General features: G+C 49.0%; 1 pseudogene; it reads left to right on the forward strand.

Moving 5' to 3' along the window:
* LOC133357445 (calpain-5-like) overlaps nt 1-12,508 on the forward strand; it is a 47,343-nt pseudogene that overhangs the window by 10,727 nt on the left and 24,108 nt on the right.

Consider the following 12,508-nt stretch of genomic DNA (forward strand, 5'->3'; position numbering starts at 1 on the left):
GTTTTAAGTATAGTAATAGTTTTTACCCTTTCAACTGGTACAAAAACTGACACCTTTATACAAGGCATCATGTTTGCAATAACCACAACACAAGCAGTCAAAATGCAAACAAACAGAAACAACTCTGATGATGATAATGATATGCACTGTCCTTGAAGTTGATTGGTCCACACCCGAGACAGCTTTTCTTAGAGCCTAGTCTCCATTGGTGTTGGACCAGATGCCAATCAACTTCAAGGACAGTGCATATAATTATCATCATCAGAGTTGTTTCTTTTTGTTTGCATTTTGACTGCTTGTGTTGTGGTTATTGCAAAATGATGCCTTGTATAAAGGTGTCAGTTTTTGTACCAGTTGAAAGGGTAAAAACTATTACTATGTTTTGCCACTGGTAAAGGAGATGTCTCATAGCACGAAGGAGACGTCGCAGCGATGATGATGATGATGCACCACTCCGCTCTTCGCGACTCGGTTATCCGGGATTGATAACTTGATTGCGAGGTCGCGGTTGTCGTATCTCTGCATCTTCGTCGGCCGTAGGAGAGAAGATGGCATGGTCAAGGGCCAAGAGATCCGAGTTTAATCTCCAGCCACGGCTAACGTCGTTGGCAAGCGATGTCACCTCGGTAATGTTGCCCCAAGTTAGTGTGCCGATTGTGCTACTCAAGTTTTAATAGTTTTAATGTTGCGTTTAACAAGGCCAAGGGGCCAAGAATGAGTGAATGAGTGCGTGGGTGGGCAAGTGAATCGGTTAGTGAGTGCGTGAGCGAGGGGGAAAATGAGTGGGTGAGAGAGTCAAACGAGTGAGTGGGTGCGTAAATTGATGAGTGGGCGAGTGAGCACGTGCGTGAGTGAGTGAGCGAATGAGTGAGTGAGCGAATGAGTGAGTGAGTGAGCGAATGAGTGAGTGAGTGAGCGAATGAGTGAGTGAGTGAGCGAATGAGCGAGTGAGTGAGCGAATGAGCGAATGAGTGAGCGAGTGAGCGAATGAGTGAGCGAGTGAGCGAATGAGTGAGCGAGTGAGCGAATGAGTGAGCGAGTGAGCGAATGAGTGAGCGAGTGAGCGAATGAGTGAGCGAGTGAGCGAATGAGTGAGCGAGTGAGCGAATGAGTGAGCGAGTGAGCGAATGAGTGAGCGAGTGAGCGAATGAGTGAGCGAGTGAGCGAAGTGAGTGAGCGAGTGAGCGAATGAGTGAGCGAGTGAGCGAATGAGTGAGCGAGTGAGCGAATGAGTGAGCGAGTGAGCGAATGAGTGAGCGAGTGAGCGAATGAGTGAGCGAGTGAGCGAATGAGTGAGCGAGTACGAATGAGTGCGAGTGAGCGAATGAGTGAGCGAGTGAGCGAATGAGTGAGCGAGTGAGCGAATGAGTGAGCGAGTGAGCGAATGAGTGAGCGAGTGAGCGAATGAGTGAGCGAGTGAGCGAATGAGTGAGCGAGTGAGCGAATGAGTGAGCGAGTGAGCGAATGAGTGAGCGAGTGAGCGAATGAGTGAGCGAGTGAGCGAATGAGTGAGCGAGTGGAGCGAATGAGGTGAGCGAGTGAGCGAATGAGTGAGCGAGTGAGCGAATGAGTGAGCGAGTGAGCGAATGAGTGAGCGAGTGAGCGAATGAGTGAGCGAGTGAGCGAATGAGTGAGCGAGTGAGCGAATGAGTGAGCGAGTGAGCGAATGAGTGAGCGAGTGAGCGAATGAGTGAGCGAGTGAGCGAATGAGTGAGCGAGTGAGCGAATGAGTGAGTGAGTGAGCGAATGAGTGAGTGAGTGAGCGAATGAGTGGGCGAGTCAATGAATTAGAGAGTGAGTGAGTGTGATTGTGGATGAGTGAATGGTTGAGTGGATGAAATAGTGAGTGAATGGCTAAATGATTGAGTAAATTAATGAGTGGGCGAGTGAGCACGTGCATGAGTGAGTGAGCGAATAAGTGAGTGAGTGAGCGAATGAGTGAGTGGGTGAGTAAATTAATAGGTGAGTGAGTGAGCGGGGGAGGGAATGAGTGAGTGAGTGGATGAGTGGGTGAGTCAATCACTTAGAGAGTGAGTGAGTGTGATTGTGGATGAGTGAATGATTGAGCGGATGAAATAGTGAGTGAGTGGCTAAATGATTGAGTGAATTGATGAGTGGGTGAACGTTCGGTCGTTTCGATTTAAAGCTTTCGTGACTGCAGGGATTCATCTTCTTGGTTCTTTCGTTAAAGTCACGTAGAAGGGAAATAATAAAATAATAAAAATAAAACATTATAAAATAATTCTCACGACGTTTCGGCCACAACGCAAGCAGCCGTCCTCAGGTGAAGACCAGGTTTGTCGGGGAGACAGCGTCTGACGCCGACACGTCGTGAGAATTATTTTATTAAGTTGAATTTTTATTATTTTATTATTTCCCTTCTACGTGACTTTACCGAAAGAACCAAGAAGAGGTTCGTTCATTTCTCAATCCGCTTGTCCTGGTGAGCAGAATGTTAAGGGCGGTCCACACCTCCCTACTCAACATGTGTGTGGAAGTTGAAAGTGTGAAAATTTAAAGTTTATTTTGTTTAGCCCGGCAATAGCACAAGACACCAGGACACAGTCTCATTTGTCAATGTGACCTGGGTAGCCAATACACTGAAAGTAAAACAAACGAAACAAAGTTACAGCAATGAAGCAGAGACAAATCGGAGCAAAAAATAACTGTGCTCCACAAGCAGTTGCTGAGACATATGGCCGTAACTTAGAAGCATTGCTGCATACCAGCCAAGTGATTAGATCACAAAAAAATGAAAGAATTTTTCTTCATTCTGAAGAAAAAAAAAACAACTCTAGGGGGTGGGTGGATGGGGGGGTGGATGGGGGGTGGATGGGGGGGGTGGATGGGTGGGTGGATGGGTGGGTGAGTGGGTGGGTGGGTGAGTGGATGGATGGGTGAGTGGGTGGGTGGATGGGTGAGTGTGTGGTTGGGTGAGTGGGTGGGTGGGTGAGTGGGTGGATGGGTGAGTGGGTGGATGGGTGAGTGGGTGGGTGGATGGGTGAGTGTGTGGGTGGGTGGGTGAGTGGGTGGGTGGGTAGGTGAGTGGGTGGGTGGGTGAGTGGGTGGGTGGATGGGTGAGTGTGTGGTTGGGTGAGTGGGTGGGTGAGTGGGTGGATGGGTGAGTGGGTGGATGGGTGAGTGGGTGGGTGGATGGGTGAGTGTGTGGGTGGGTGGGTGAGTGGGTGGGTGGGTAGGTGAGTGGGTGGGTGGGTGAGTGGGTGGGTGGATGGGGGGGTGGATGGGTGGGTGGATGGATGGATGGATGGGTGGATGGGTGGGTGGGTGAGTGAGTGGGTGGGTGAGTGGGTGGGTGGGTGAGTGGGTGGGTGGATGGGTGAGTGGGTGGATGGGTGAGTGGGTGAGTGGGTGGATGGGTGGGTGGATGGGGGGTGGGTGGGAGGGTGGGTGGGTGGATGGATGGATGGGTGGGTGAGTGAGTTAGTGGGTGGGTGGATGGGTGAGTGGGTGGATGGGCGAGTGGGTGAGTGAGTGGGTGGGTGAGTGGGTGGGTGAGTGGGTGGGTGGATGGGTGAGTGGGTAGATGGGTGAGGTGGTGAAATCTGAGGTTGACATTCCACAAAGAGACCTCGGTCTGCATTTTCGCGAAGCCGCGTTTACCCCGGGGACTCTTTGAGGAGCGGGGTGCATTTGAGGCAGCAGAGGCTGGACCCCCTTCCGTTCACAAACACAGCACGCGTAAGCGGGCTCAGGTCGACATTTACACAAGTGGCTGGGGCGGAAATCTGTGGTTTACAAACTTATGAAATATTTGGTTTTTCCTCCATGATGCCTGCTTTTAAAATATTGAACACACACGCACGTATTTGTGTTTATACAGTATGTAAACGTGCACAAATATTTGTTTACTAAGCCAGCCAGCCAGCCAGCCGTTGAGATATAGTGTGGCACTGCGGTCTTGTGATGTCTGGGCCAGGCACGTTGGCAGGGCCAGTTGCGTGATCGGGGCTCAGAGAGATCTGCCCAAAAGGTGCTCGCGAGTCCCAGCGTTCACAACATCCGAGCCAAATCTGTCGAATGTCCACACCACCCCCCGCGGCCATCCAACGTTGGGTGCCCACCTAAGGTTGAGATAAAAGTATTTTTTTACACAATTGGTGACGATGTTATCTCTCTCTCTCCTGCCGCCGTGGCTTGCGTTTTTGTGCGTGTGTGTGTGTGCACGTGTGTGTGCGCGCGTGTGTGTGTGCGCGCGTGTGTGTGCGTGTGTGTGTATATATATGGCCACCCACCCCCTCGTGTACCGTTGCGGCCTTCATAGGTGCTCGCTAACAGCACTTGCCCCTACAGTCTGTTAAGGCTATATGGGGGATCTTTGTATATCGATAGCGGGGGAGCGGTAGTGTAGTGGTTAGCGCGCTGCGCTACGAACCTGGCGACCCGGGTTCAATACCCGCTCACGGCCAACACCAGTGACGATTATCTGAACCGGTCCTGGGCCTCCCCTAGGTGGACTCAGCCGCAAATGAGTACCTGGTACGATGTGTGAACCTCGCCACTAGGGAGACAAACGCGTGGTGTTGGCCACCCACCTCCTCGTGTGCCGTGCCGGCCTTTATAGGTGCTCGCTAACAGCACTTGCCCCTACAAATCTGTTAAGCCTATACCGTGAATCTTTGTCTTTGTATCGATAGCACTGTGGCATTTAAAAGGATGCATATTTTAATAGGCAACGTTTCGGGCAATGACCATTTTTCAGAGCACGTAAAATACAGAGGTCCAGAGAGATGGAGTGGGATTCTACGACGCTTGTTTTACAGACGAGGCTTTAACCCATGCTGACAGTAATACACAAGGGGTTAAGATGTTCCAACACCAAACAAACTCGAAACTAAACTTTTTAAATCCTTTATATTAAGTTCGCTTGCTTGCTTACGACCGTGCAAATCTTTCGGTCGTTTTTTAACCCACTTCCCGTGATCCAATCGAGCTGACATTTTCCACACAGACTCGTTGTGCCAGACAATTATTGTTCGTGAAATTTCTTTCCAAAATTTTACACTTTTTAGGACAAAAAATATTATATTTCATTACCAATTGCTTAATGGTGCAATGCAATCATCTGACCCATAGGTGGCAGCCATCTCAAGCCAGAGGACGAGAGGACTCTAGCCGCCACGCATATAAAGGATTTATAGTGAAAAACTTTGTTTTTACGGGTTATACTTATTTAAATTTGACCAGCTAAGGCCCACTGAGCTATGTATCTTTTTTTCATAAGCGACCTGGCCACAAATGATAGGTCTACAAAGTGGCTTATCGTGGAGAAATGTATAGCAGTCGCCACATCCTCTTAACGCCTGATGTTGTGGAGGGAAAAGCCCGAGGACCCGTAGAAAAATCCACGCGACCACGGGGAGAGGGAGAGACACGCAAATTCCAAATATACAATCTAAGGCCACGGAATCATCGATAGAGAAATCCTGGAAGAAGAATAAGACATTTTATTGATTTTGTCTTTGACTAAAATAGTTCTAGAGCCGCATCACGCTCAGGTGTGCAGCAGATGACGACGCACATTCTGACTTGAACAAACAAAATGGGCCATGGAATCAACTTTTGAGGACGTCTTTTTTAAAAACAAAAACTTCCACAAAAAAGTCTCGTTCCGAGTGTGCCCCCCCACTGGCTTATCGTGACCCCCCCCCCCGTGAGCGTTTGAAAGCGATGGGAAAGTGAGAGCAAGCGCCGCGATGGGAAGAGAGAAATAAATTAATAAAAACATTTACTAAAACATCCACTCCAGAGTATGATGGAGATGCTCGCCTGACCGTTGTTAAGAATGCGATAGATAAATAAGCAGAGGGGGGGGGGGTGCGGGGGGGGGGGCTAGGGTGGGGTGAAGAGGGGCAAACTGTTCGTGTTCGCATCCAAGTTCAAAATCGGAATATTGCATTGACACTGCAGGAAGAATCCGATGAGCAATAAAGATATTTTGTCACAGATGGTCCAGGAGGGGGCACGGGGTAAGGACGTTGCCAACAACGAACTATTGAGGCGCAGAGCACAAGAAAGCTCAACAAATCACCCAACACACAGATGCATGTGCGACACTAAACCATCCCACATCCTACCAGGCAAAGCCCCACTGAAGTGTTCAATTATTTTTTTTCCGAAGCGGCCTGGCCACGAACGACAGCTCAGCAGAGTTCACATCTTGACAACAGAGCCACGGCACCCTCCGCTTTGGCTGCTTTCCTACGATGATTCGGAATGGATGGGGGAGGGGGCGAGTGGGGGAGGGGAGGGGTGCGCCAGAATGTTTCCAACAACAATAAACAACAACAACAGCAACAACATTCGCCACTAAGTGGCGGCCACGTCACACACGGCGCCGGTGCCAGGCTAGGTGCACATCTGAGGCCAGCACGTGAAAGTGTCGAAGGCTCGCTGCTGGCAGGAGGGTCACGGGACAGATCCAGCTGGTGCTGTGGGGTGACTGCTGCTGTGCCAGGCTAGGTGCAGGAGGTCACGGGACAGACTCGGGTGCCGTGGGTTGACTGCTGTGCCAGGCTATGTGCAGGAAGAGGTCACGGGACAGACCCGGGGTGCCGTGGGTTGACTGCTGTGCCAGGCTAGGTGCAGGTCACGGCACAGACTCGGGGTGCCGTGGGATGACTGCTGTGCCAGGCTAGGTGCAGGAGGTCACGGGACAGACCTGGGGTGTCATGGATTGACTGCTGTGCCAGGCTACGTGCAGGAGGAGGTCACAGGACAGACCCAGCTGGTGCCATTGCTCTCCCGACTGAGATGACTGGCAGATGCACCATCCGTGCCCCCTACTGCGTACAAGTCAATCACACACTGTGCACAGGGGAAGTCTTCCAACCTCATGGACGAGCTCACCTCCTCTGTGTACCTTGCCCTGTTCACCAAGCAAAGCCTCGCATGAGCTCGGCGAATCTTCGTTTGTTTTTAAATCCTTTATATTAAGTTCGCTTGCTTGCTTGCGCGCTTACGACCATGCAAATCTTTCGGTCGTTTTTTAACCCACTTCCCGTGATCCAATCGAGCTGACATTTTGCACACAGACTCGTTGTGCGTGACAATTTATTTTCGTGAAAATTTTTTTCAAACACTTTCCACTTTTTAGGATTTTTTTTATATTTAATTACCAATTGCTTAATGTTGGCAGGCAATCATCTGACCCATAGGTGGCAGCCATCTCAAGCCAGAGGACGAGAGGACTCTAGCCGCCACGCATATAAAGGATTTATAGTGAAAAACTTTGTTTTTACGGGTTAATTTTTATCTCCCAGGAGGATCCTGGTCACGGGTTTCACACGTGATCGGGATGGGGGGGGCGATGCGATGGCTGGACCATGTTAGACATCCAAATCGAGTCGATATTGACATGCGGTGCAGCGAATGGTGTCCACCACCATCACCAGGGTCGATTGGCACAAACCCGTGCGGGTGGGGGTAAACCGCGACTAACTCCCACCTCTTTCTTTTTCGACGTTTGGACAGCAGCGTGGAAGAGTAGGCCAAAACACTCTTTTTTTGGAGAGGTTGATGAGAGCGAGTCCTCGTTTAGCGCAATCGTAGATGTCGCGTTAAGAGAAAATATTTCCCCCAATAAATAATGTAATAACGACAACTCACTACTTACTACCACTGTGCACACGCACAACGAGATGGCACGGACAAATAACCGAGACTACGCCACCACCGCGTTCCTGCATCGTTCCGCGTACTGTATCACTCCGCTCAGGCGAGTGCAGCTCAAGAAAGTAGTTCGTCTTCTTGGTTCTTTCGGTAAAGCCACGTAGAAGGGAAATAATAATATAATAAAAATAAAACAATAAAATAATTCTCACGCAAGCAGCCGTCCTCAGGTGAAGAACAGGTCTGTCGTGAGAATTATTTTATTATGTTTAATTATTATTCTTTTATTATTTCCCTTCTACGTGACTTTACCGAAAGAACAAAGAAGATTAATCCCTGCAGTCACGAAAGCTTTAAATCGAAATGTAATTGTTTTTATTTTTATTATTTTATTATTTCCCTTCTACGTGACTTTACCGAAAGAACCAAGAAGATGAATCCCTGCAGTCACGAAAGCTTTATATCGAATATTAAAGTAGTTCGTCGTCGATCGCTCAGAAGCCGCGTTATAACGGGGCACGTTTCGCGTTATAACGGGGCGCAGTCCGCATTATAACGGGGCGAATTCCGCGTTGCAGCATGAACACCGCCACGCGACAAGCGATGACTTGCCGGTAACAATGTAAGTTATCAATTGGATTTGCATTGCACCCGCAGGAGCTGTGCACTTTTCCCCGCATGGTGATCGGAGGCATCAGCGCTCACGACCTGAACCAAGGCACGCTGGGAAACTGCTGGTTCGTGGCCGCCTGCTCCTGCCTGGCCACTAGGCCGTCCGTCTGGAGCAAGGTGAGGGTCTAACGCAGTCGTGGTGGTTCTTCTTCTTAACCCGGGGGTGCATCTTGACACAGGAGGAGGTCGAGGGACTGACCCGGGGTGCCGTGGCTTGACTGACTGCTGTGCCAGGCTAGGTGCAGGTCGTGGGACAGACCCGGGGTGCCGTGGGTTGAATGACTGCTGCGCCAGGCTAGGTGCAGGTCGCGGGACAGAACCGGGGTGCCGTGGGTTGACTGACTGCTGTGCCAGGCTAGGTGTAGGTCGTGGGACAGAACCGGGGTGCTGTACGTTGACTGACTGCTGTGCCAGGCTAGGTGCAGGTCGCGGGACATACCCGGGGTGCCGTGGGTTGACTGACTGCTGTGCCAGGCTAGGTGCAGGTCGCGGGACATACCCGGGGTGCCGTGGGTTGACTGACTGCTGTGCCAGGCTAGGTGCAGGAGGGCTGCCAGATGCCATTTCTGGGGGTGCGGGACACGGCCAGACTATTTTTAGAAGGCAAATCATCAAAAAGACAAATTAAGCACATACTCTTAGATTTTTTCGGTAAAGTCACGTAGGTAAGAAATAGTAAAAATAAAATAATAATAAATGAAAATAACTCAATATAATCACGACGTTTCGGAGGCAACACAAGTCTTCGTCTTCAGGTGGTACCGTCACAGCTAAATTTACTGTATCAAGGTGCGGTCACGAAAGCTTCAAATCTAGAAGAAACAAGTATAACCCGTAAAAACAAAGTTTTTCACTACAAATCCTTAATATGCGTGGCGGCTAGAGTCCTCTCGTCCTCTGGCTTGAGATGGCTGCTACCTATGGATCAGCTGATTGCATGGCACCATTAAACAATTGGTAATTAAATATAATATGTTCGTCCTAAAAAGTGTAAAATTTTGGGAAAAAATTTCAGGAACATTAATTGTCACGCACAACGAGTCTGTGTGGAAAATGTCAGCTCGATTGGATCACGGGAAGTGGGTTAAAAAACGACCGAAAGATTTGCACGGTCGTAAGCAAGCAAGCAAGCAAGCGCGCAAGTGAACTTAATATGAAGGATTTAACAAGTAAACCCGTAAAAACAAAGTTTTTCACTCTAAATCCTTTATATGCGTGGCGGCTAGAGTTCTCTCGTCCTCTGGCTTGAGATGGCTGCAATCTATGGGTCAGATGATTGTCTGCCAGTATTAAGCAATTGGTAATTAAATATTTAATTTGTTTTCCCTAAACAGTGTAAAATTTTGGAGAAAAAAATTTCACGATAATTCATTGTCACAAACAACGAGTCTGTGTGGAAAATGTCAGCTCGATTGGATCACGGGAAGTGGGTTAAAAAACGACCGAAAGATTTGCACGGTCCTAAGCAAGCAAGCAAGCAAGCACGCAAACTTAATATAAAGGATTTAAAAAATAAATTAAGCACAGGCACCTAAAGTAACAACTTACTTTGTTTAATCAAACCCCATGTATTTGTTAACATTATGAACAAAAACACATGACGATTGAGAACCAAAGGGGTGCAAGGCCTGCAATAAAGGTTAACAACCACTGGAATATACTATTCAACTCCAGTAAAACCTTGGATTGCGAGTAACCTGGTCTGTGAGTGTTTTGCAAGACGAGCAAACATTTTAAATAAACATTCATTTGATAAACGAGCGAGGTCTTGCAATACGAGTAGTACGTGTGTACGCTTTGTCTGTCGAGCGTCACGTGATCACAACTGATATACGAGTGCTTTGATATACGAGTGCTTTGGATTACAAACACGTTTCCAGAACGAATTATGCTCGCAATCCAAGGTTTTACTGTATATTTTATTTTACAGGTAATAGTGCCCACCACTGAAGCGATGTAAGCGGTTGTGCCTGTGGCCGAAACAATTTTTAAATCCTTTATATTAAGTTCGCTTGCTTGCTTACGACCGTGCAAATATTTCGGTCGTTTCTTAACCCACTTCCCGTGATTCAATCGAGCTGACATTTTCCACACAGACTCGTTGTGCGTGACAATTAATGTTCGTGAAAATGTTTTTCCAAAATTTTACACTTTTTAGGACAAAAATATTACATTTAATTACCAATTGCTTAATGGTGCCATGCAATCATCTGACCCATAGGTGGCAGCCATCTCAAGCCAGAGGACAAGAGGACTCTAGCCGCCACGCATATAAAGGATTTATAGTGAAAAACTTTGTTTTTACGGGTTATACTTATTCCGGAATCTGTCGACAGACCTCGACACACCTGGCTGAAATCTCCCTCTCCCCTCCACCCCCCTCCTCCCACCCCCCTCCAGGTGATCCCAGACCCCTTCAGCCAGTGCTGGGGCAGCGGGGGGCCCAGTCCGCACCCGGGGATCTTCCACTTCTGCTTCTGGCGCTTCGGCCAGTGGCTGGACGTGGTGGTTGACGACCGGCTGCCCACCTCCGACGGGAAGCTGCTCTACTGCAGCTCGAGCGAGCCTTCCGAGTTCTGGAGCGCTCTGCTGGAGAAGGCCTACGCCAAGTGCGTTGCGTCGGTGGCCAGACGCGGTGGCCGGGAGATGTTGACTGCCTCGCCTGGTAGACAGGTGGTCGTGGGTTCGATCCCGACCCTGACGATGCCTGTTGTTGTATATTTGGAGTCTGCGTCTCTCATCATCGTCATCACGGTGGCTAGGAGATGTTAACTACCTCGTCTGGTATACAGGAGGTCGTGGGTTCGATCCCGTCCCCTGACGCCTGCTGCTGTATATTTGCAGTTTTGCGTGTGTCTCTCTCTATGGTCGCGTGGATTTTTCTCCCGGTCCCCCCTCTCTCCGTCTCTCTCTGCCTCTGCGTCTCTCTAAGTGAGCCGCGTCCTTTCCCAAAGACGTCGGTGGCCTTCGTGGCCCTGACCTCGGTTCAGCTCTTGCGATGTTTACTCAACGACTCCGTATTGGTGACGTCGCTGATTATGCTCACGGTACTCGCTGCTCCTGATGCTGATTACGTTGTTTGCTCATGATGATCCTGCTGATAATACTGCTGATTGTGTTTCTGCTAATCTTGATGCTGCTGATCAGGGGCGGTTTCTTCATTAGGGCGATTGGGCGACGCACCACCAATGTCATTGAACCACAGAGTCAAGCTAGCCGTCACTGTCAGCCTCTGGATATAGTCCAATCAGCGTCATGTCACGTTCTGTGGAGTACCGCCTCTTTTTGGGCGATTTCACTCCGGCTGAGAATCGCCCCGAGTGGCCCCATAGACTTACATTCAAAGATGTTTTTTTTCGAACGGGGGCACTGCAATGCATTCTCTATGGCTTCCGGGAGGGCTCGCCCTAACGTGCTTACGTCATCATATGTGCTTACGTCATCATACGTAAGCACGTTTCATCCAACAATATAATTTGTCGCCACCTAGTGGAATCTTTAATAAAAGAAACTTGAGTGGTTTGTTTTAATATTGAGTATAGAAACAAACAAGATGTATTGTAAGAGTCACTTTATTTTTCATTAATATTAAAGAAGTGAAGTTGCCTTTACATGCTTAAGCTGTTAATTTATCCATTGGATGGGTGGACCTTATCCTTATCAATCATCCAGACATTTGCCCCCCTGAGAGATTTTGCAGGAGCCGCCACTGCTGCTGATGCCAATGATGCTGCTGCGAATGATGCTGCTCCTGCTGCTGCTGCTAATGATGATGCTGATAATGATGTAGCTGCTACTGATGATAATGCTGCTGCTGATGATTATGCTGCGAACGATGATGATGTTGCTGATGATGCTTCTGCGAGTGATTACGATGCTGCTGATGATGCTTCTGATGCTGCTGCTGCTGATGGTAGACCAAGTGCCACTGCTCTCAGCTGCTGGCATCGCCCCTCTATAACTCAATGAGCGTGCGCCCACCGCGCATTTCCAAACTATTATTATTTTACATTTTTGGCGTATCTAACGTGACAGACTGGAAGATGAATAGGGCACCGTCGTTGTTTGTATATCCAGCACTGCGTGCCGGTGGCTTGGAATGTGAAAAGGACGACATCTGGGTCGTGTTGGATTAGCACGTGGGTCGGCATCCAAAGTAACAACGAGAGACGTTTGACTTTCTAATTTCGGCACGAAACAAACTTCA

Source organism: Lethenteron reissneri, chromosome 58 (genome assembly GCF_015708825.2).
Source record: "Lethenteron reissneri isolate LAM-NWPU_2019-01 chromosome 58, ASM1570882v1, whole genome shotgun sequence".
NCBI lineage: Eukaryota > Metazoa > Chordata > Hyperoartia > Petromyzontiformes > Petromyzontidae > Lethenteron > Lethenteron reissneri.